The sequence below is a fragment of the Schistocerca serialis genome, chromosome 4, assembly GCF_023864345.2.
Source record: "Schistocerca serialis cubense isolate TAMUIC-IGC-003099 chromosome 4, iqSchSeri2.2, whole genome shotgun sequence".
In the NCBI taxonomy this organism is placed as follows: Eukaryota; Metazoa; Arthropoda; class Insecta; order Orthoptera; family Acrididae; genus Schistocerca; species Schistocerca serialis.
Window position 1 is genome coordinate 183006485 of NC_064641.1, and position 25697 is coordinate 183032181.

Genomic DNA, 25697 nt, shown 5'->3' on the forward strand with positions numbered 1-25697 from the left:
GTCGCTCATCCCACACAGTACCCGGTGAGCCGTGAATCTGTCAGACAGCAGTTTTTCCAGAAGCTTCCCGAACAGGTCCAGTAGGCAGATTGACCCATATGATTTGACTTCGGCCGGGTCTTTTTGTGGTCCCTTTTTTGTTATGACCTCATTCGCGCTTTTCCACCTCTTGGGGAACTTCCTTTGTCTGAGACACTCGTTAAAGAGGTGAGTCAGCGGCGCGATTAACTGGGGTGCCAGAAATCGCACCACCTCAGCCACAATGCCATCTGGTCCTGGAGCTTTCCCTCTTTTTAGGGATCTTATTTGTGCAGCCACCTCCTCTTCCGAGAATGGGGAGACTGCCGTGTCGTTGTTGTTATCTTCTAGGTCTGTGTCTCGCAGTTGCTGCTGGCTTGCAGTTTCTCCATCCGCATTGTCGTCAGGCAGCAGGGATCGGAGAAGGACCTCAGCAGTTTCCTGCCAAGATTCCGTCATCCTGTCCCCCTGCCTGACTGTTGATAGCTCCAGGGGAGAGCGGATTTTTTCCCTCACTAATTTATAGGGGAGACCCCACGGGTCTAAGGCCAACTGGTTCAGCACGCAGCTTTCCCAACTACGTATTCTCACTTCGCGTAGTTCTTTCTGAAATGCCGGCCGCGGTGGTCTAGCAGTTCTAGGCGCTCAGTCTGGAACCGCGAGACTGCTACGGTCGCAGGTTCGAATCCTGCCTCAGGCATGGATGTGTGTGATGTCCTTTAGTTAGTTAGGTTTAAGTAGTTCTAAGTTCCAGGTGACTGATGACCACAGATGTTAAGTCCCATAGTGCTCAGAGCCATTTGAACCATTTGAGCCTTCTGAAATCTCTGCTTGGCCTCCCTATATAGCAACTGCCATATTTGCCTTTCCAGATAGACGACACTGCGCTGGTAGTTCCTCCTTAGCCTCCTGACAGATTGATGTAGTTCCTCTAATTCGGCCGACCATGGTGACAGTGAGGCCGCCATGGCCTTCCTCCTGGTTGGTACAGCGGCCCTCACCGTTCTGTGTACTGCGCCCACCAGTTCGTCAGCTCTTTCGTCCACGTCTGTGTCTTGATGTACGTCACCTTCTGGTAAGACAGGAATGTCGCACTCCCTTGCAAAGCGTTCCCAATTCGCTTTGTTATAACTGAATTGTACTTCCCACCCCATGGTCCAGCGGCACTCTCTTTCACCTAAAGTGAAGGTTATTAAATTGTGTTCACTCGTGGTGGCATTGCTCACGACTTTCCACCTTTTTATGAGGTTTGCTGCATTATGAGATATTAGGGTTACGTCCATATTCGTGGCCTGTCCTCCTCCTGCTGTGTAGGTAGGAGGATTGCCCGGCTTATTGGCCACCACGAGCTGTGAAGCCATGAGAAACTCTTCCACTTTATCACCGTTTGTATCTCTGGTGCCGCTGTACCACAGGGGGGATTTTGCATTGATGTCAGCTGTTATGATTATCTCCTGTCCCCTCAACACCGTGGTAACTCTTGCCAGGTGTTCTAGATGCTGTTCAGTCTCGTCTCCGTATTGGAAGTACATGTTTATGAGAATAATTACTCCCACTAAGGACTGAAGCTCCACGACGTTCCAGTGATTACTTGTAAATTGTGAGAGCGTGGTGACGCTCAGGAGTTTATTTGTAACTGCTATCGCCGCTCTAGGGTCCTCCCCTCTGCTGACAATTTGCCATGTTGCGGCAGCAAAAGCTATTTTTCCAGCTTGGGAGTACGGCTCCTGTAGGCAGAGCACATCCAGTCTCCTCTCCTCCACCTCTTTACGGAGCTCCTGCATAACAAGTCAGCTGTTGTGCGTATTTAATTGCCCAATTGTTATTTCAGTCGTCATGGGAAGTATGTGTGCATGTGGTCGTCTGGCCAGGTCTTACTCCAGTCAAAAGCAATTCGTCCGTTTGCCAGTACAGCCTGTTCATAGATGTCCTGAAGGTCAAACTTCTCACAACGTCTCTCAAAGACTTTTTTCAGCAGGTCCCGCAGGGCTCCGAAATCAGTGGGGAGATTCACTGACTTTAGCTGAATTCTGTCTACAGCCTCCATTACTGAGAAGATTACCTTTCCACCCTCTTCATGTCCTGCACAGACCACATGTCGTAAGGCAGATCTCATAGCGTCCCACCTCCCCTTACTCGGGGATTTGCGCTTTGGCATCCTGTTTTGTGGGCTGTGATCAGTCATAATCGATTTTAGAGATAAACGTTGCTCTAGCATTCGATATGTTGGGCAATTACGTCCCGTGGCTCCACATGACTTTTTCCCGCGGCTTTTGCAGGGAATACAGACAGCTGTTGCTTTGCAGTCTTGGCGGTTATGTCCGTTTGTGCCACACTTAGTACAAGCCGACTCCCTGGTAAAAAGCCTTGGAATGTGGTCCAGGTCACCACAGTTGTGGCAGCGAGGTACCACGAAGTAATCTCTGACGTTGACCGAATGGAAGCCAACGTATAATCTGCCCATTGTTGTGATTTTCCTCCACATTGGTGTCGTGACCTCAGCAACGTGATGAACCACATCACGCCCCCGAGGCCCCATGTTGAATCTTAATTTAAAGCTATTTCGAAATCTCTCCTCATTTAAGTGATCAAAGTTTTGTTCTCTTATTGTGTGTCAGTTCGTCATATGTCATTATGGTGGGTACATCGTAAAGGATTGCTAGAGGATTTCTCTTCTTTTGAGGTTCACACATTTCTATTGAGTTTAGTTTTGGATTGTTCAGTAACTCATCTTTGTCCTTCTCCGAAGAAACCTCCACAATTACCGAATTTTTACTTGGTTTAAACCTCTTTATCTTAATTTTGTCTTTTGCTGGATTTATTGTTTTGGTTAATAGCTCCTGGATTTTCTTCACACTGGTGTCTTGCCCAGGCAGTGATCTGAGAAAGACTGCAGTGTCTGTTCTCTTGGCTACTTTGTCAATTGTCTCTTTGGTTGTGTGTGGCTTGGTTGGCGCTTGCGCAGCCACCGCCGCCCAAGTCTTGACCGGTTGGTTCCGCAATCTGCTTTTTTCTTTCTCCAACTCTTCCACCGGGCCTTCAAGTTTCGCACGAGCAATGGCCCATGCTGTAAGTTCGTTTTTTACGATAGACAGAGCCGCTTGGCTTATCTTACCATTTTTTACATTCTGCTCTAAGAGCAGTGAAATTCTGGCGTGCCTCTGTGTTACTGTTTCACCCTCTGCCTGTCCCAGCTCGTCCTGGGGAGAGGGATCAGGCGCAGTAGAAGCGCGTTTTGACACACACGAATCAGTCGTTTCAATTGCCGCCATGATGTATAAACGAGTGATAAAAGATGGGAGCCCATCTCTTACCCCAGACCGGCTCCTCTTGCATGGGGGCGGAGGGGGGGGGGGGGGGACAAAAGGCAGCTCGCCCACCGGCCTCGCCCCAAGGCCAAGGGCACTCTTCAAACTGCAGGGTTCAGCGCGCCGTTGCCAGCGCACTGGCCCCCATCGGTGGCTCCGTCATCGTCGATTTCACCCGACGCTCCGCACTCCGAAGAGGCGGATGCACCTCTCGCCCTTCACCGCTTACTAGCCCGAGCTTCCACCTCTCGGCCAAGGACCCACTCCTACTCAGGTGGTGGGTCGGTCACCCAGTCGTTCAGCGGTCTGGACCCATCTGACCTAGCCCAGGCGATGTCACAACCTCCTGGTTTTGGCAGAACACGCCCCGGTTACCCAGGGGCGCGGCGAAGCACCCTCGCCGAAACGCGCCGCGATCCCACGCCGGCGAACGAGGTCTCCGGCATGTAGAACACCTGCTGTTCTGTGCCCTGCGAAACAGAGAGGGACAGATGTCCGGTCCCTCGACACAGCTCCCCCTGTGCCACGCACCCTTCGCTTTCGCATCGGGTTGGGTCGCAGCTCTCCCTTTTGTCGCAAGGCAGAATGCCGAGCTTGACGTCTGGCACTAAGGGAAGGCGGAGAGAGCCACTTGGGAAGGAGAGGCTATACGAGACGCATCACTTCCCCTTATAAAGACTGCCGCGGCACGCCCGACTGGAAGCGATACGCCCCAGTGTGAGCCTCTGTGCCTTACGGCGCGCCGGCAACGGGCAGGCCCGCGCCGAACGCGCCGTCCAGCGACCGGCCTCACGCCAGACAAAAAAAAAATCTGCATACATTGCACCATTTAGATTGCCATCGATAAAATGGGGGCCAATTATCCTTCCTCCCATAATGCCACACCATACATTAAGCCTCCAAGGTCGCTGATGTTCCACTTCTCACATCCATTGTGTATTTTCCGTTCCCCAATAGTGCATGTTATGCCGGTTTACGTTACCGCTGTTGGTGAATGACCATCCGTCGCTAAATAGAATGCGTGATAAAAATCTTTCATCGTCCCGTAATTTCTCTTGTGCCCAATGGCAGAACTGTACACGACGTTCAAAGTCGTCGCCATGCAATTCCTGGTGCATAGAAATATGATGCGGGTGCAATCGATGTTGATGTAGCATTCTCAACACCGACATTTTTGAGATTCCCTGTTCTCGCGCAGTTTGTCTGCTACTGATGCGCGGATTAGCCGCGACAGCAGCTAAAACACCTGCTTGGGCATCATCATTTGTTGCAGGTCGTGGTTGACGTTTCACATGTGGCTGAACACTTCGTGTTTCCTTATGCAGTGTAGCTATCCGGCGAACTGTCCGGACACTTGGATGATGTCGTTCAGGATACCGAGCAGCATACATAGCACACGCCCGTTGGGCATTTTGATCACAATAGCCATACATCGACACGATATCGATCTTTTCAGCAATTGGTAAACGCTCCATTTTAACACGGGTAATGTAGCACGAAGCAAATACTGTCCGCACTGGCGGAATGTTACGTGATACCACGTACTTCTACGTTTGTGACTATTACAGCGCCATCCATCACAAAGCGAAAAAGTGGTCCTACTAAAACATTCATATTTCTTTACGTACTACACGAATATGTAATCAAAGATGGGGGTTCCTATTTAAAAAAACGCAGTTCATATCCGTTTGACCTATGGCAGCTCCATCTAGCGGGCCAACCATACCGCCATCTGGTTTCCTTCTTCAAGCTAGACGAGTTTCGTTCTTTGTAGTTTTTTCGTTTGATGCTTATTTCAAGAGATATTTGGCCCGGTCACTATCAATGGACCACCCTGTATACTCTGCAGAACACGGCATGCTACCACACGTTATGGCTCGTTCTGGTTCCAACCGAGAGCGGAGCATGTGAAGAAAGATCTTTTAAATGTCTGCCTTTGCGGTGTAGTTAATCTAACCTCATCTCTGCCTCCCCATGTGAGCGATACGTACAGGACTCTGGAGCCCGGTGCTAATAGTTAAAGTGCAGCTATTGACAAAGTTTCAGTGCAGGCTGTAATTATCGTATGGCAGGGAGATTTGGTAAATATTCCAGTGCGTTCATGAGGAAACAATTTACGCTGAAAAAATTTAGCCTCAGTTTTGGCCACCAGATGCAAATCTGGCAACATGAATGCAAGAAAGACGTATAAAAATGTGATGGATTAGGAGTGGGACACGGGCACATCAGGTCAACAAGTGAGAATGGTTTGAAGTTGATGTTATTACTAACTGTCAATTAAATAATTTGTTCGATATGAGAGTCACAGATGCCGGAAAGTTGCTGTACAGCGCCAGATTTACGCCTGGTGCCCAAAACTGGAACTAATTTTTCTCCAGGGTAGATCGACTCTGTGTTAAGGCATTAGAATATCTACCAAGCCTTGCTGCCATATGACAATTACACCTCTCACCGGACTTGGACAGGATTTGTGATTGGTGTAAAGAATGGCAGCTAACTCTAAATATAGATCAATGTAAATTAATGCAAATGAATAGGAAAGAGAATCCCGTAATGTTTGAATACTCCATTAGTAGTGTAGCGCTTGACACATTCACATCGATTAAATATTTGGGTGTAACATTGCAGAGCGATATGAAGTGGGACAAGCATGTAAAGGCAGTTGTCGGGAAGGCGGATGGTCGTCTTCGGTTCATTGGTAGAATTTTGCGAAAATGTGGTTCATCTGTAAAGGAGACCGCTTATAAAACACTAATACGACCTACTCTTGAGTACTGCTCGAGCGTTTGGGATCCCTATCAGGTCGGATTGCGGGAGGACATAGAAGCAATTCAGAGGCGGGCTGCTAGATTTGTTACTGATAGGTTTGATGATCACGCGAGTGTTACGGAAATGCTTCAGGAACTCGGGTGGGAGTCTCTGGAGGAAAGGAGGCGTTCTTTCCGTGAATCGCTACTGAGGAAATTGAGAGAACCAGCATTTGAGGCTGAGAGCTGTACAATTTTACTGCCGCCAACTTATATTTCGCGGAAAGACCACAAAGATAAGAGAGAGTAGGGCTCGTTCAGAGGCATATAGGCAGTCATTTTTCCCTCGTTCTGTTTGGGAGTGAAACAGGGAGAGAAGATGCTAGTTGTGGTACGAGGGACCCTCCGCCACGCACCGTATGGTGGATTGCGGAGTATGTATGCAGATGTAGATGTAGATCTCTGTGAGTAGCTGCAGTTTGATTATAACCACCTAGTGTATGCCTATATTACTCTTTAATAAAGTAACTTTCAGTGAGATTATTGTTGTCTATCTTCAAACATCTGCTAGTTCCAGTTGTTGATCCGACAGCAACTCGTATTGCCCACCCGCTGTCATACTGCGCTATCATCTACGCAAATGAAAATGGTTCAAATGGCTCTGAGCACTATGGGACTTAACTTCTGAGGTCATTAGTCCCCTAGAACTTAGAACTACTTAAACCTAACTAACCTAAGGACATCACACACATCCATTCCCGAGGTAGGATTCAAACCAGCGCCCGTAGTGGTCGCGCGGTTCCAGACTGTAGCACCTAGAACCGCTCGGCCACCCCGGCCGGCAACTACGCAAATGACGCAAGTCTAGAGTAAACTGGGAGACGAGGCTGGAATCGTTTACAGGATTTCTCGGCATAAACAGCAATAACTTCAATACTTTTCACGATGCAGTTACGCGGAGACCAGTGAAACTAAGAGATCTAAGAAGTCAGTGACGACTATTTTCATGTGGTGAATGGTTGGTTAGAAACAGAGGCCAAAAGATAGCAAGCGTATAAAATCAATCCTAAATGGCTCTAAAAGGAGAATTAAAATGTAAACAAGCAGTAGTCGAGCAATATACCAAATGCGAGTTCTGGAGGTTTCAAGTGACAAATGGCGTGTGACAGCAGACGACTGCACACATGCGTTTAAGTGGACAACTGTGTCAAAGGGTATGCCTGTTGTTCCTTAGGCATGCACCGTCCACAGGGCCACGAGGATCTGTTTCCACTTGCGACCCGCTGCATCTCAAACTCCATATAGTCGCTGTGGCTTGGTGCGGATATCCGAATCACTGTCGGATAAAAACAGGTTTTTCAGCATTTCTGTGATTTACAACAACCTGACAACTCATTACGCCATTCCTTGCAACATTCAATGTCCTCTTTTAGTTCTGTATTGTACATGGTGGCAGGCAGTCAAGGTATATTTTAGGGAACTTGTTTAAAAAATTTATTTCGAAGTCCCAGTGAAATCTTTACAAGTTTTCTCCCAGAGTAACCTAAGTACCTAAGTGAGCCAAGTCGCCTGTCTTGCAAACCCGAGGCAGCTCTGTCCAGTTAAAGCTGCTTACAAGAGACGCTCTGAGTCCTCAGCTGAAAATGCTAGCGAATTCACGCCATTGGTTGTAAAAAAAAAAAAAAAAAAAAAAAAAAATGGTTCAAATGGCTCTGAGCACTATGGGACTCAACTGCTGTGGTCATGAGTCCCCTAGAACTTAGAACTACTTAAACCTAACTAACCTAAGGACATTACACACACCCACGCCCGAGGCAGGATTCGAACCTGCGACCGTAGCAGTCGCACGGTTCCGGACTGCGCGCCTAGAACCGCGAGACCACCGCGGCCGGCCATTGGTTGTCGCCAATAGCGTGCGTGGTATATTGGTCACGTGTGTGGACGCTGCTGGGTTCTGCGGTGTGGAACACAGTTGCCTCTCTTTCTTGTAATCCCGACCTCGAGCAGAACAGAAGTCTTTTTGAAAGGGAGAGCCGCTGGCTCTGCTTTTCACGGCCGGCCATCAACGTAAGTTAACATGACCCGCCACCCCTTCCGTTGCCCATTTCAATTAATTGTATTCGACCTCCTAGACTGGACTAAACATGGTAACTTCCGACCCTAGGCGCGCGTCTTGTACACCGTACATTGAAATACATCCTTTTTATTGTAGCTAATTTACTATTTTGTCATTTAGCGGCAGCCCTGGATGCCCACACTCTAATTCTGACCGCTCGACCTCCTGCACACTGTCGTCACGAGGCATATGTAACAACCTTCTCCCCCCTTCCCTGCCCGTATACATTAATATTGGTGTCAAGAGTGGTATACTTTAACATTGGTGTCAGGAGTGGTATACATTAACACTGGTGTGCGGAGTGGTGTACTTTAACAGTGTGGTATGGGTTCCAAACACTCTAGTAGTGTTCTAAAATGGGATACACAAGTTATTTGTACGGCCTCCCGTGAAATCTGACTACATGGTCCCAGTATTCTGCTAATGGACCGAAGTGTACCCCCAGCCTGACCTATGACTGAGCGTGCGTTGTTATTCCATTTCACATTCCTACAATCTGTTACACCAATGCATTTCTGTGAGTTCAGTGATTGTACAGGGCCGTGTGAAGGACGAAGGAATGGGGATCCAACAAGGATATGTTGAAATGATAACAGGATAACCTGCTAGGCAAAAAAATTACGTAATTCACGACTCATGATATACGCTGTGCACTTTGGGTAGGCGAGCGGACCAGCGGGAGCCTGTGGGTGCCATTGGGCTACACTACGTCGACGTCTGGAATAAATTAAGAGGATGTAGGAAGATAATATGTTGTTGGGTTCGAGGCTGAGCACAGAAAGTGAGCCATGTCTGGAACCCCCGTTCTGTCTGTAATCTCCGGAGACTTAGATGCCATCCTCAATACACTTTCAGTTGTCTGCATGCTGCAGGCGATGTTCGCAAAGGGTACCTCGTCAGAAGTCACCAATCGTGTGAATCATACTTGAGTCGATATTAAAGCCGCCTCTAGAGCGAAAGTCTGAGGGGCAGTCCCATGAACAAACAACCATTTCTAGCATGAGAATAAGAAAAATTTCACAAATAAAAGTTACCAATAAAATGTTTCCTAGCCCCCTCCAAGCAGGTGGTCTCCTGCACAATCTGTAGTCGTAGGTCATCATTTTTCTGCGTTTTCTGAAGTGCAGAATGTTACATTTATGCACATTGAAAGTTTCTTTTCGAAATCTTATCAAGATCTAACTGGGCATTTGTGAAGTTCTTTCAGATACTACTCCATCGTATGCAAAAATCCAAAGTTGTTTGCAACGTCATCAGAATACGACAGGAACAAGAAGGGGCCGGATCATATTATCTGGTGTATGCCTGGAGATACATCTACTTCTGTCCATGATTCCCCATTCAATATAACAAGCTGCGTCCTTCCCCACAATCACTGTTCAGTCTATCCACATATTTTGTTTCATACCCAACCAATTTACTTCTGTTAATAAACTGTGGTATAACGCTTGAACATACAGGGTGACAACTAATCAACTATATAAAATAAAATCCTCATAATTTCGGAATGGTTCGCGTTAGGATGTTCAGACTGCACGGTTTGTCACGGGCATGATGGCAGTTAGTATGCGCATGTATGGTTTGGTTTAGCGACCAAGCCCTCTTCCATTTGAATGGATTCGTCAATAAGCAAAACTGTCGCACTTGGATGACTGAGAATCCGTATTTCGTGATCGAGAAGTCTTTTCACGCTCAACGGGTGACTGTGCTGTGCAACGTACAGTCACGGAATAATCGGTGCTATATTCCTTGATGGCACGGTGACTACTGAATGATACGTGAAGGTTTTATAACATGGTTTCATCCCTGTTATCTAAAGTAACCCTGATTTCGACAAGAGGTGGTTCATGTAAGACGGACTTCGACCCCATTGAAGCAGGAGAGTGATGTCCAGGAGGAGCACTTTGGGGACCGCATTCTGGCTCTGGGTTCCCAGGGGCCACTGGCATATGCCTCGATTAGCCTCCATATTCTCCGGCTCTGGAAAGATGCGACTCCTTTTTGTGAGGCCACGTTGAAGACATTGTGTACGTGAATAATCACAGAACCATTTCTGAGCTTAAAACAGCTGTTCAGTAGGCTATCGACAGCATCGATGTTCTGACAGTACAAGGGTTCAAGCAGAATTTCGCTACTCGTCTGCGTTACTTCATCGCCAATGATGGCAGGCATATCGAACTTGTCATAACTTAAATCCGGAAATCTGTAGTGACGTTTACATGTCGAATAAAGAGTGTTCATGCTGTAGTTTCTAATTAACTTATGTTTCTTTTTTTCTTATTGTTCAATAATTGTACCCCTGTAACGCAGATGTTAGCCGAGCCTGTATGTTGTGCTGTTTTATTTGACCATGAACGGCATCCATGCCATGTAACGTGGTGCTGGTACAGCGGATGCTTCAGTAAACAAGCTAGCCGAAGTGTCTGATGTCTCATGAGGCATCAGATCTATGGTTTATACCACATACATGGAAAGCGAGAAAACATCGTCCCCTAAGTCATAACGTGGTAGAAAGTAATTTGATCGAATGAATCTTGTTCCACCCTGTTTCCAGCTTCTGGCTGAATTTACGTCCCAGCAGTGATCCATGGCGGGGGTTCGGTGTTGGTTTAAGCAGCCGTTTGTTGGTTGGCTGATTCGGGGGAGGGGACCAAACAGCGAGGTCATCGCTCCCATTAGACTGGGCAAGGATGGGGAGGGAGTGGGCCGTGCCCTTGGAAGGACCCATACAGGCATTTGACTGAAGTGATTAAGGGAAATCATGGAAAACCTAAATTGGGATGGCTGGACGTGGGTTTGAACCATCGTTCTCCCGAATGCGGGTCCAGTTTGCTAACCACTGTCCCACCTCGCTCGGTAGGTAGCCGTATCGTGATGCTCCAGGGTCCCATGGTTGCTCTGCAAGGTCGCACTGCTTCCAAAGAATTACGTGACCTTATTTTCTGAGAACGTCCATCCCAAGGTACAGTGTTTATTACCCAGGGGTGCTGTTGTGTTCCAAGAGGTCAGGGTCCCTGTTCACGCCACTCGCCTCAACCAGGACTGGTTTTCTGAATATGAGGATGAGTCATCCAATGCCTTGTTGTAGTGGTAACATATGTTGGCTTGCTGAGTTCCTAGATGTAAATGTAATCCAAAGCGGCAGTGTAAATGAACAGAATTCCATCTGCAACTTTTCGATAGCTTCCAGTATGTCAGTGCATTATAGTTTCTAATAGGATTCTAATCACGGGTTCTATACTAGTCACACGCACATTTTTAAGTTTGAAGTTAGTCTTACACACCGAGATCGTTAAATACAGTCTCATACATTTTAACAGCAACTGTAAGCTTGTTATTGCTGTTTTCTCCATCCCCTAATAACATACAAAAAATAACTTACTGATGCTACTTAACACTTATGAAATAGAAATAACATTAATTGAAAACTAAGATGCAAACTTGTTGCGTACTAGTTTCTAATGCTCCTAGTAAAGTTATCCACTTACCTTTCTTATTTGTGTGCAGGAAATTACAGCGCACAACATAACTAGGATTTTCTGTGACAATGTTATCAGCAATAACTGCATTAATTTTATAAATCTCGCAGCTTGTTTCATGATCAATCAACCAAATTTTCTCTGTTTTTGAATGGTTTCTACAGACCCTAAAAATGAACATATTAAAGATGCTTTCCTCCAATGGTGTGTTATGTTTCTACCATTTAAATACAGGGTTATTACAAATGATTTAAGCGATTTCACAACTCTACAATAACTTTATTATTTGAGATATTTTCACAATGCTTTGCACACACATGCAAAAGCTCAAAAAGTTTTTTTAGGCATTCACAAATGTTCGATATGTGCCCCTTTAGTGATTCGGCAGACATCAAGCTGATAATCAACTTCCTCCCACACTCGGCGCAGCATGTCCCCATCAATGAGTTCAAAAGCATCGTTGATGCGAGCTCGCAGTTCTGGCACATTGTGTCTGTTCACTTCACCATTAAGAAAAAATGTTGCTTCGTCACTGAAAACAAGTTTCGCACTGCACGCATCCTCTTCCATGATCTGTTGCAACCGCGCCGAAAATTCAAAGCGTTTGACTTTGTCATCGGGTGTCAGGGCTTGTAGCAATTGTAAACGGTAAGGCTTCTGCTTTAGCCTTTTTCGTAAGATTTTCCAAACCATTGGCTGTGGTACGTTTAGCTCCCTGTTTGCTTTATTCGTCGACTTCCGCGGGCTACGCGTGAAACTTGCCCGTACGCGTTCAACCGTTTCTTCGCTCACTGCAGGCCGACCCGTTGATCTCCCCTTACAGAGGCATCAAGAAGCTTTAAACTGCGCATACCGTCGCCAAATGGAGTTAGCAGTTGATGGATCTTTGTTGAACTTCGTCCTGAAGTGTCGTTGCACTGTTATGACTGACTGATGTGAGTGCATTTCAAACACGACATACGCTTTCTCGGCTTCTGTCGCCATTTTGTCTCACTGCGCTCTCGAGCGCTCTGGCGGCAGAAACCTGAAGTGCGGCTTGAGCCGAACAAAACTTTATGAGTTTTTCTACGTATCTGTAGTGTGTCGTGACCATATGTCAATGAATGGAGCTACAGTGAATTTATGAAATCGCTTCGATCATTTGTAATAGCCCTGTATATCTCTGCTCTTCTATTACTGGTAAGAAAAGAGGGCAAAATATTTTACCTCTTAACTTTTTTCCCTACGTTTTGTAACACTTATTCCCCTCGAATGAAATAAATCCCGGAACTCTATTTATTTTTAAAACGTTATTACTCAGTGAATTTATGGTACATTTCTAAACGTTGTTGCAAGCAATATAATGTATCCAAAACGGTGTAGTGTTTGGTAATATACTGCTTTCTGTCTGCCCTGCGCTTCGTTCAGCTGCAGATGTGATAGTTACGTATCACCTAATGACACTGTGAAAGTACTTTGGTGCCATGTGACAAAAAACAGGAAATCTAAAAGGAAAGTAACAGTTTGTGACAAGTTCAAACTCAGTGCTTTCATTAACTTACACTTTTCATTAACTTAAATTTTTCTGTCTTTTGCCCATCCCAGCACTCTTCACCGTCCAACTCAGGAAGTCAACTAGTCACGGGCTCCTGTTCTTGTTTCGTTTTGAGAAATAAGAATGAATTTGTTATGAACGGCGTAAGTATTTATTACGCTTTTCCGCTTTCCTGTTGCTGTCCCTTTATTAAAAATGATTTTGATGAGATTAGCCACCACTTTTCTGTGTCAATTCAATGTCAAGTGAGACGCTGTACATCCATTAAAATTACTACCGTCATTATCTGTGTCTTATTTACTGATAGAAAAAATTTTGCATTATGCACAGTGTATTCATTTTGCTTTGGTTTCTCCTTTTCCGCTATCATGACTGTTACCAACGGTTGTGTAGCTCCTTGCAAGAAGTAGAACTTTAACGTGGACGTCATATCTCAAACTAAAAACTGAAAGACATCATTGTCAAAATGGAAGGGGAAGAAGAAGAAGAAAACGACATGAGAGATGTGATACTACGAGAAGGATTTGTTGTATCACTGGAAAACCTAAGTCTTATAACGGAACAACAGTGCAAAATATTCTCTCAAAGTTGCAGAATTTGTATAAAATCTTCATTTGCCAAGATGTCAATGTAGGAAACAGTGGTTACTAATTTCAACTGTTCCAACAGGCATCTTCTGATCAAGACACAAACATGTGGTGTTTTCATCAACAGGATAAGAGAGTCATTTTTGTGTTAAACTGCTTAAGGAAATGTTCACTAGCAATCGTATTTACGATGTGCAAAACATACTGTGCGAACATCGTTATAGCACACAGATTGTGATAGAAAGTAAGTCGTCTTGCACCACCACTGTGTAAATCAAAGTCAATAATATCAAGGCAGTAAACAAACTGTGCATAGCACGTTTTACAAACGTTTATTGAAAATACGAGTGTCAGTTCACATTTTCCTAATTCTTTAAACACTGAATTGACTGTCTTACTTATTCTCTTCATGTAGCACCGCATGTTTGTATCATGATATGAAAATGACCGTTTGAGCAGCTGTAACTAGTAATCACTTTCTTCTGCATTTCGATCTGAATACCTCTGTAGTTTGGCAAACAAAGATTTTATTTTAAAAATCGACAGCATTCAACTTTCCAGATCGCTTTCTCCATGCGACTATGTCTGGTAATTACAGAATTGTCCAGATCCCTAGGAGAGTCAGCTATGACAAAAATATTCCACGTGTTACACAGATTAACAAGAGACAGATGAAATATTCTGAGATTTCAAGTATATAATATTCCCTTTGCAGAGGAGACAAGTGCTGACAGGTCTAATATTATGAGCCATCAGTGTAGTAAGTCACGATTGAAAAACAGTAATAAGAATTACTTAAAGCTGTATGAAAAGATCGGTTGAAAACTAAGGTAAAGATCGGTTTGGGTTCCAGAGAAATACAGGCAATGTTGACGATACACCTAATCAGAGAAAATAGTGTGAGAATGTCAGACTCACATTTAGACTATTTCTAGACTTAAACAGAACTTTGTACAGTGTTAACTAGAAGAAACGTTTTGTAATTCTAAATGTACGAGGGAAAAAAAGTTCATCTCCAGCTTGTACCTAAACCAAATTGCAGGTACAAGATTCGAAGTCAAGGAAAGGAGACAATAGTTGACAGGAGAGCAGAATAGCGTTGTGACCTATCTGCCGTGTTGTCGAAACTGTTCACTCAGTAAGTAGTAACGGAGTCCAAAGACAGATTTGAGAAGGCAGTGGAAGTCCACTGAGGGGAAATAAAAGCATTGAGGTTTGCCTCTGACATTGTAATTGTAACATACAAAAGAACTCAGAACACAAATAGAACGAAATGGAAAGTCTTCAGTAGAGGCTAATAAAACAATATCAACAAAGGTAAAACAAAAGTTACGCAGTGCATCCAAATCAAATCTAGTGATGCTAAGTGACATAAATAAGGAAAAACTAAAAGTATTGACGTAGTTTATTATTTGGCAAACAAAATAACTGACAAGAGACGAAATTAAGAAGTCATAAAATTCAGACCAGCAATACCAAAGAAAAATAGTAATTGTTATAATTAGTATTTTTTTAAATCTAATAGAAAATTAGGTATAAGGAAATTTTTGCTGGAAATGTCTGGAGCATAGTTTTATATAGAAGTGGAATGTCCACTATAAACAGTACAATCGAGGAGACAATATAAGATGTTGCAAAACTGTGTTACCGACAATTGCTGAAGATCAGTTAGGTAGGGCAGATAACTCACGAAGACGTGTTGAATCGAACAAGGGTGAAAATTTTACAGACAGTTTGATTATAAGAAAGAATAGGTTGACAGAAACACATCGTGTGGGCTCAAAGATTAATTAATTTGTTAATGGAGCGAACTGTAGAAGGTAAAAATTGTAGGCAAATTTAAATGCTTGACTACAGTAACAAGGCCGAAGTAGATACAAGTTGCAGTACTCATGCAGAGACGAACAGAATGACACCGGGCACATTAAAATGGAGTGCTGCATTACACCAGCCTTCGAACTGATTACCGCAAGAACTATATCAGTGTATTCGTTTGCTCTCGCTTCTTTCTGTTCTTAGTTCTCATTACTGTTATGTGTATGTCTCTCTCTTGTTTGCGTATGCTGGAGGAATAACGGTATCTCAGATTTGATATCTCAAGTTGAATGCTCATAGACTAGCGCATTCTACGCTATTGACGTTATGGCAAATTTAAGTGAAGGAAGTAATCTGTATTCCTTTACCTTACTAAACTTGACTAACTTACAAGTGATGAATTGTTTAATCTGGAAGATAATCTATTTACCTCTTACTGTTAGAAGTTTCAAAATAGTTACAGACCAGTGGCAAGTAACTGACTTCTTGCACACGACAGACCTCACATTTAGCGTATTGTGTCCAGCGTGTTAGCACCCGGAAATGGCTCTTCTGCTCTGTAGCTAATTACCCGTATTAGGTTGCCGAAATTTTTGCGGTCGATATTACTTCACTTATTTGACACTCGCCTTTCCACTGCTTGTCTTCACTGCAGAGCAACCGTATATTAGGAGTAAGGGCCATCCCATGTTCAGAGCTAATGGTGAGAGCATGTAGGTAGGAATGGCTGGTGCTGGAGATTAGATCCCTGATATTTTGCTAATGGCAGCTGCACCAACCTACGTGACATAAAAAGCCACTCTCCACATCAAATCGGCTCACTGTAATGTAGAGTTGTGATTAATATCTAATGGTAGGTAAAGGGTAATGAGATTCAGCCGATTGGTCGTATTGAAAGGAAGGATTAAATAAACAGAGGAAGCAAATAACTGAAGTATTGCGAAAAACTGTCGAGTGAAATTAAATTAAAAGAAAATGTAATGAATTTCGTTGTTACCGATTGCTTCATTTCACTGTCCGAGAAACATTCAACTACCTTCATTTTACTGTCCGAGAAAGATTCAAATACCTTCAATGATTTACGTTCCATTGGGCCTGGAGTATAATATACGTCAGTGTAAGACATAATGAAAATGAATGCTCCAAAAGTAGCTGCGATAAGGTAATACATTTTTTATACTTTGATATACAGACCTGTTCTGGCTGATTGCTCTTATCAAGTGAACTGGAATATAACATTGGTAAGATTATCTGTATGTAAATCGTGTCTGTTTCACGTTAAAATTTGTATTGGTACGTAGGTCTAATTGGAAGTGACGTGGCATGACATGACATGACATAAAAATTTACTATAGATGCAATATGGTCGTTTGTTTGATGCAGCTCTCATGCTACTCTATAGTGTGCAAGCCTCTTTTCCCTGAAGCCTAGAGCCATTTGAATGTGCTTACCGTATTCATGTCTAGGTCTTCAATGGAACGGATGGAAGGAAGAAAGAAAGTGGTATGCTGTTTGAGGCTTTCCCGGCGCTGCATCTGCTTGATAGGTTCCCGGGAATTACGCCGGATAATATTGTAGAATACAATGTTCTCCGGCGTAATTCCTGGGAACCTATCAAGAAGAAAGTGGTAATCCACAAGAGTATTTTTGAGCTACTGCGTATTGTATGACGAAACAATTTATGCAGATGACAGTAATTTGTAGCAGTGGATGTGGTATTACTTGTTACAAGAGTTTGGTGTATTCGAAATTCTGCTTAGTTGACTTAGTGTTTTCTTCCGCTGGCCCCCATCCTCCACCCCACTTCCCTCCATTTCCAATATGATGCTTCAGAACGTGTTCTATCAACCGAACGTCTTTTCTCGCCAGTTTGATTCAGAACGTCCCTATTAATTATTAGACATAGCCATCTAATATTTACCTTCCTCCTCCTAAAGCATTAAACTTCAAAAGCTTCAATTCTCTTACTGTTTCAGCTGTTCATCGTACATATTTCACTTTCGTATATGGCTGCTATCCAGACAAATTGCTACAGAACAGACTTTCTAAAAATCTCTTTTTGGAAGTGCATTTCTTGATATTGTTTGTGTGCATTTTTTATCCTCTCTCCTTCGGTCATTGTCAGTCATTTTACTCACCTAATACGTAAGTATTAGCGGCATTTACTAATCTAATTCTCTCAAGATCCCCTGATCTAACTCTACTACATTCCGTTACCACTATTTTTCTTTTGTTGATGGCTATTTTACCATATCTTTTCATGACTCATTCCATTCCGTCCAACTGTTCTCCTACGTCTTTCGCCGTCTCTGATAGAATTACAATGTCATCACAAACCTCAAAATTTCTATTTCTAGTACCTGAACTTTAATTCCTCTTTTTTCGTTTTTCTTCTTGGTTTCCCTTACTGCTTTTTCACTGGACAGACAGAATAACATCGGGGATAGGCTACAACACTGTCTCACTCCCTTCTCAACTACTGCTTCTCTTTCACGTCATTTGACTCTTATAATTGCTGTCTAGTCACTGCACAAAATGTAAATAACCTTCCTCCTCCCTGTACTTTATACCACGTACGTTCAACGTATCAAATAATATAGTCTAGTAAACCTTTTCAAAACCTTTCCGAAAATGGAGGTTTCTGTTTTCTTAAATCTTCTAAGATAAGCCATTCGCCAGTACTGCCTCTCGTGTTCCTATGTGTGTCAATATCTTACAACCGTTTGATTGTTTTGTTTGAGGGCCCAAAAACAGCTGGGGTCATACGCACCCAAGTCTTAACTATAGAACACGAAGACAGTGAGAAGTTAAAAAACAAGGCCGTGGAGAAAGGTCTACAAAAGACACCATACAGAAACGGAGGTCCAAAACTAAAAAAAATATTTGCCATATTGCTTTGACGGAAAACGCGGTCGACAGCTCGCGCATCATTTGCTAAAACGGCAAATAATTCAGATAGCAAATCCAAGCGGAAACGTAAACGGTTGGTATCCCGTCAGGAAGTGGCGGACAGCTAAAACATGGGCGTAATGTATACAAAGTGGTGGGGGAGCGCCAATTCTCAAATGACAATGGCTAAACAGGCAGTGTCAAATATGCAACCAAGTTAAAAAGACCTCCTTCCGGCGGGAGGGCCGTGAGGATGTCGTCCAAGTCGCTGGGAGAGTATTAATAATCCGGCTCTTATTCTCATGAAGGGAAGACCAATGGCGATGCCAAAGGGACACCACTTCCTGACAGACGGCAACGCAGAGGTCATTGGGGGGAATATAGGAGCTAGTCTGAGCTACGAGGACTGCAGCCTTGGAAGCAGCGTCAGTAGCCTCGTTTCCTGGCACACCGACATGACCAAGAACTAACAGAAACATCTTAGTGGCTCCAACAAGAGTGAGCAAGTGACAGCTTTCCTGGACCGCTGCACTAAAGGTTGGGCAGTGTACAGCGCTCATAGGCTTTGAAAGTCTGAGCAAAGGACACAATTGAAAAGTCTGTCTAGCCAGGTGTACTCCGTGGCTCGATGCAGGGCAAATAGCTCGGCTGAAAATAATGAACAGTGTGCCAGAAGCCGATATCGAAGGACATGTGAAGGCACACCCGCCACCACGGTACCACGGTTGGTCGGAGAGCCATCAGTGTACACAAAGGTACTATGGCGAAATTCCATGCGACGGTCGTGAAACTGAAGGCGATAGAGCGAAGCTGGAGTAGAGCCCTTAGGAAGCGACTGAAGGCCAAGGTTAACACGGACCACTTCACGAAGCCAAGGTGGTGAAGGGTTCACACCCGCCGGAAAGTTGCAGGTAATGTGAAGTGCCGAAAGCGGATTCTAGGAGGTAACAAAGAATAGGGGCGCGCCTCATACTGGTAATCAGAGGAATCATCGAAGGAGGAGGCATAGCACTGGTGGCCACGCGTGGCAGACAAATGGCATGCATACCTGCTCAGGAGAGTGGCCCGGCGGTACGACAGCTTCAGCATACAATGGCCAAACGTATGCGGCGATGCTGGTGTGGAGACAACGTAAGAAGGACGGGCGTGCAGACACAAAGCACCAGTACTATAGTTTCGAACCAACAAGGGAACGGTAAAAATGGAGGGGGCTGGTTCGATTTGCATCCCAGGAAGTACCATTGAGGACACCTAGAATACTGAGGGACGATCAAGACATCGCTGAAGACGCCGCTCATCGAGACAGGTCGAAGGAGAACTGCAATAGATGGCAAAATCGTCAACAACAAGGGAGCCGGAGATGCCCGGGGGGAGACCGGCCATAATAGGGTTCTGGCGATAGCAACCACGACGACGCTCAGGTAGGAACGCTGAGGCACACTAGTTTCCTGGATAAAGGTACCCGACAAGACAGAACCCACACGCACCTTGAAAACTCGCTCTTTTAAAAATTCCAAAAGGAAACGGGACAGGTGGTCACAGAAGCCCCACATAGAGAGTACGGAGGACACCAGTTCTCCAGCAAGTGTCGTAGGGATTCTTCAAATGTAAAAACACGGCCACAGTCCGGGATTTCCGCAGAAAACCGTTCATGACATAGGTGGACAAAGTGACGAGATGGTAAATTGCAGAATGGCGCGCTCGAAATCCACACTGTGCAGTGGCTAGTAAATTGCAAGACTCGAGCCACAATACCAGCCGGGCATCACCTTGCAAAACACAGCTGGTGAGGAAATGGAGGTAGAACGAAGGCGTTTGTCCTTACCGGGCTTAGGTATGTGTATGACGATGGTTTCACGCCAACGTCCGGGAAATATGTCCTCCGCCCACCTCCGATTGTACGTATTAAGCAGAAAGTGCTTGCCCGCAAGAGAAAGGTGCTGCAACATCTGAATGTGGACAACGTCTAGTCCTGGGGCGGAGGGTCGGAATGAACTGACAGCATTATCTAGCTCCCTCATAGTAAAGGCGGCATTGTATCACTCACGGTTTTCAGAAAAGATGGGCATCTTCCGAGCCTCCACTCGTTTCCAAGGTGAGGAAGGCAGGGTGATAGTGGGAAGAGCTCGAAATTTCCGTAACATGGCGGCCCAAGATTTGAAGATAGCAATAGGGTCCACAATGACATCGTCTGCTACTGTCAGGCCGGAAATTGGCGAATGAATCTTGGTCACACAGAGCCGTCGGAGGTTGGCCCACACGACAGAGGACGGGATGGAACTGTTAAAAGAATTAGTGAATAAAATCCAGCTAGCTTTTTTGCTTTTCCGAAGAACGCGACGTCGCTTTGCACGTATCTGTTTGTAATGAATACAGTTTGCCATCATGGGATAACGCTTAAAAACTATGAGAGCACAGGAATGTCGTGGCGCAGTTCGCTTGCAGAGTCAACCAAGGGACTGGGACACGATGTGGTAAAGAGGAACTGCAACGAATGGAACGTTCTGCAGCAGTAAGAATTACGTTTGAGAGATATTCCGACTGGTTATCACAACTGGGGAAATCTTTTCCTTGGAAGGTCGCCAGTGAGGAATAAAGCAGCCAGTCAGCCTTAGCACGCTGCTATTCGGGTGTACCTGCAGGTGGGGTAGGAGTCAGCAAACGGATTGCTCATGGGAAATGGTCGCTCGAGTAGGTGTCACAAAGAACGGACCACTCAGGATGATGGGCAAGCTGGGCAGTGCAGAAGGATAGGTCTAAATGGGAATAGGTATGAGAGAAAGGAATGTGGTTGATCCATTGTTAAGGCAGAAGAGGTTGAGTTGATTAAGAAGATCAGCCAAGAGGGCACTTCTCTGAGAGTTTCTGGGAGAACCCCAAAGGGGATGATGCGCATTGAAGTCACCGAGTAGCTGCCCAGTAAGCTGAAGGAAGTCTGCCCTGCTGACAAAAAAATGGTTCAAATGGCTCTGAGCACTATGGGACTTAACTTCTGAGTTCATCAGTCCCCTAGAACTTAGAACTACTTAAATCTAACTAACCTAAGGACATCACACACATCCATGCTCGAGGCAGGATTCGAACCTGCGACCATAGCGGTCGCGCGGTTCCGGACTGTAGCGCCTAGAACCGCTCTTCCACTCAGGCCGGCGCCTTTCTGACATCAAACGACAGAGGAGCATATTTGGTACAGAGTGAAAAAGTTAGGTGAGGAAGGAAAAGGCGAACTGCAACAGCTTGAAGATGGGTAGTCAGGGAGATAGGCTGACTACGAATGTTATACCGTATGAGCAGCATGACGCCCCCATGAGATGGAATACCGACCTCAGGGGGAAGATTAAAACGAATCGGGAAGAAATGTGAAAGCTCAAAGCGGTCGTGTGTGCGCAGTTTTGTTTCCTGAAGAATAAGGGGACGCTAATATGCGAAAAGGAGCCGTAAATCTTCTTTATGGGACCAAAGGCTGACTAAGTTCCACTGGAGGAGACTCATGACGAGGAAGAAGTGATGGGATGTCACCTCAGCAGCTGCCGAGTGACAGCCTGTGAGGACACGCTGCTATAGGACAAGGGAGGAGGATCCTGCTCCTTGAGGTCCACAGAAGCATCAGCTTGCTTGTGCTTTTGGGCTGTGGATTCCCACGCAGAAGAACGGTTGGGAACACAGTCAAAGAGGATCTTCGAGTCGCCGAAGGAGAAGACCTTTTGCCTTTGTTAGACTTCTCTGAGCCTTTCCGGTTAGCGCAGGAAGATTCAGGTGTTGTTTGGCTGGAGGGATGTAGGAAGTCTTCAAGAGAGAACACCTTCTGTCCTTTCTGTCCTAGCTGGGGGCTCAGTTCCTTGACAGGAGAGTTTCATGACTTATTGTTTAGCTGGGAGGGGGATGGCGATGCTGTCATGAGACTGGGCGATTTCACAACCTCAGAGCTGAATTTGAGGTCACATGTCTGTGACGCCATGTCCTTCATGGAGCGAGAGGTAACAAGAATAGAACTGTAAGTGCCAGATGGGAGAATGCAGGGTTTGCGATTAGCCAATAACTTGCGAGCTACTAGGTAAGGCACTTTTTCCTTTCCCTGAATATCCTGGTATGCCGGTCATCAAGATGTGCGGGGTGCTCCCGAGAGAATGCGACATGGCCGCCATTGTAGTTGATACAGTGGGGAGGAGGAGGCGGACAACCGCCCTCAAGCGCATCCTTACCACAAGTTACACACTTGGCTGAGTGTCGACAAGATGTTCTAGTGTGGCTGAAACGATGACACTCGTGGCAGCGCATCGGATTCAGAATGTAATATCGGACTGTGATAATTCCATAGCCTGCTTTGATCTTGGACGGGAGCACATCTCTCAAAGATGAGAAAAAGAGTGCAGGTGTGCACTAAGGAGGAATCTACTTCTCTCATCATCCGATGGAGAGCAATGACACCCTGATCAGAGAGGTAAGACTGGATTTCTGCCACGGTCAGACCGTCGAGCAGCCTAGTGTAAATAACACCACAGGAAGAATTCAGAGTTCTATGGGTCTCGACACGAACAGGATAGCTGTGGAGAAGCGAGGCAAATAGCAGGTATTGTGCTTTATAATCAGGTCTCCAAAAGCAAAGTGCCATTCTGTAAACTAGAGCAGGATTTTGCAGAGCCAGCAATTGCATCAACACCGTTCTGAATAATAAAAGGAATTACTGTTGCGACGGACTCTGTCTTACGTAAGTGAAAAAAACCACGAGGAACAGTGGTGCAGTTTGAAGGGCATTTGAATCGTTAGCCTCATTCCATTTACGTTTCGTAGACGCTGATTGTGAAGATGGTTGGCTCATTTCGAGAAAAGTCCAAATGATTGCCAGCGTTTCTGATGGTGCGCTTCTTCCAACTAGGGGTCCCCTTCACGAGGGGGTGCACCCACCTTACGTGATTGTTCACACCTCAGTTCACACCTTCCGAACAGCTGACAGAGGGACCAATCGGCAGTTTGGGAATGTAGCAGCTCAGGCTCTCAGGCAGTCACCCCCCACTGGGCCTGGCCTGTACCAGGGGGTACATGCGAACTGTACCTGTCGACATTACGTTTTACCCAGTCACCTATTATGCGTCAGACGAGTGAGCCGACCGTCAGGAGCGCACAGGGAGGAAGAAGAAAATGAGTAATCTTAAATGTCGAAACGGAGGAATGAGAGGAGAAGGGAGATAAAGAAAAGAAAAGGGAGTAAAAACCAAAAGTAAGACTGTTCTTACGTCAGTGACAGACGATGCGGAACATTCCCAATTACATCCCAGACATGTTTCCCAAGGGAGAGGAAAAAGAATAGCAAGAGGATAGACATGCAGCACGGAAGGGAAAAGCTGCTGCAAAGGCTGGGGCTCCGTGGTAGACGAGCATGAACCCGCCAAGGAGTGCCGTGCCCCCTGGGGGGATCTTAACAACCGTGACGGTCTGGTAGTATTCACATCTGCTAGGTACTGCCTTTTTTCGAACAGCAATTATAACGACTTCCTGAAGTCTGTGTGTACTTGCCCTGTCTCAAGTATTTTGAATACCAGGAAGAACAGTTTTGCTATGGCTGCCTCTCCGAAAGATCTAAGTAATACTGAGCGGATGTGATCTTCTACAGAGAACTACTTTTCCTTATATCTTTCAGTGTTCTCTCAATTTATTCTCACAGCATTATTGCCCCTGTGTCACCTTCACTTGTTACTTCTTCTCATTCTATAATATTGGCTTCCAGTTTGCTTCTCTTATACAGTCCCTCTACTTATTCAGGCCATCTTTCAGCTTTTTCTTCCTTGCTTAGTACTGGCTTGCCATCTGAGTTCTTTATGTTGATGTAGCTGCTTCTCTTCTTCCTTCCAAAGGCCTCTTTAATTTTCCCCATAGTCGTCCTCTATCCTTACCGTAGTTATGTATGCTTCTACAACCTTGCATTTGGCCTCTAGCCATTCCTGCTTTGCCAGCTTGCACTTCCTGTCTATTTCATTTTCAAGACACCTGTAATCGCTTTCCTCTACTTCATTTGCTGCACGTTTATAATTCTTTCTTTTGTCAGTTGAGCTCAGTATCTCTTGTGTTAGCCAATGATTTCTATTAATCCTTGATTTTTACCTATGTTATCCTTTGCTCTCTTCAATTTTTCTTCTCTCAGAGCTACCCACTGGTCTTCTGTTGTACTCCTTTCACCTGTTTGATTCAATTGGTGCCTAATACTCCCTCTGAAAAGCTCAACAAGCTCTAGTTCTTCCGGTTTATCCAGGTCCCATCGCCTTAATTTCTTACCTTTCCATAACTTCCTCAGTTTTAATCTGTAGTTCTGAATCAATAAATGGTCAGAAACCACATGTATTCGCCGCGCGGGATTAGCAGAGTGGTCTAGGGCGCTGCAGTCCCATAAGATTTCACACACATTTGAACATTTGAACACATGTATTCCTGCATGTCTCTTGCAGTTTAAAATATGGTTTCTAAATCTCTCTGTTCCGTTCTGTATAAAATTCTACCATACTGTTCCCTCCTCCCATGGCCTACTTCCCGTAAATTGTCCTTAACTTGATTTTCTTCTGCTGAATTCCACAGTCCCTCATAACAATTAAATTTTTTGTCTTCCTTAACTGTTTTACCTTTGGAATATCTTACACAATATCCAGTCGTCGTTAAGCTATTGAGTGGATCTGTATGCTCTCGAACAGACAACAACGTCTGTAGTTTCCCTTTGCTTACAGTCAGTCACAGTACTAGCTCAGCAAGAGCGTGTTGACTAAAGTTAGAAGGCCAGGTCAGTCAACCATCAAGATCGTTGTTCATGCAACTACTGAATAAGCTGCTGCCTCTCTTCTGGTACTGCTTATTGTTCTACTGTTTCTACAGACAGTCCTCCTTGGCGGTTGCAGCTATGGTATGGCTGGCTACCTGTATCGTTGAGGTACGTAAGTGACCACCGTCTTGGCAACGTCCATTGTTCATGAGGAGATGCTCTCTAGACATTACCATGACTTAATGTGATCGTTTTTTCATTGTTGATAATATTGTCCTACAACACGACATGCCATTTAGTGCACTACAGTGACATTTCTGCAGTGCAGTTCATTATCTTAGTACATTAATGGATTTATGGTAGTGTTATCAGAGCTGATTTATTAATCCAGCTTCACCCAATAAATATCAGAGAAATTCATGTCAGACGTAACCAGTCATGGATAGGAATTTAAAATGT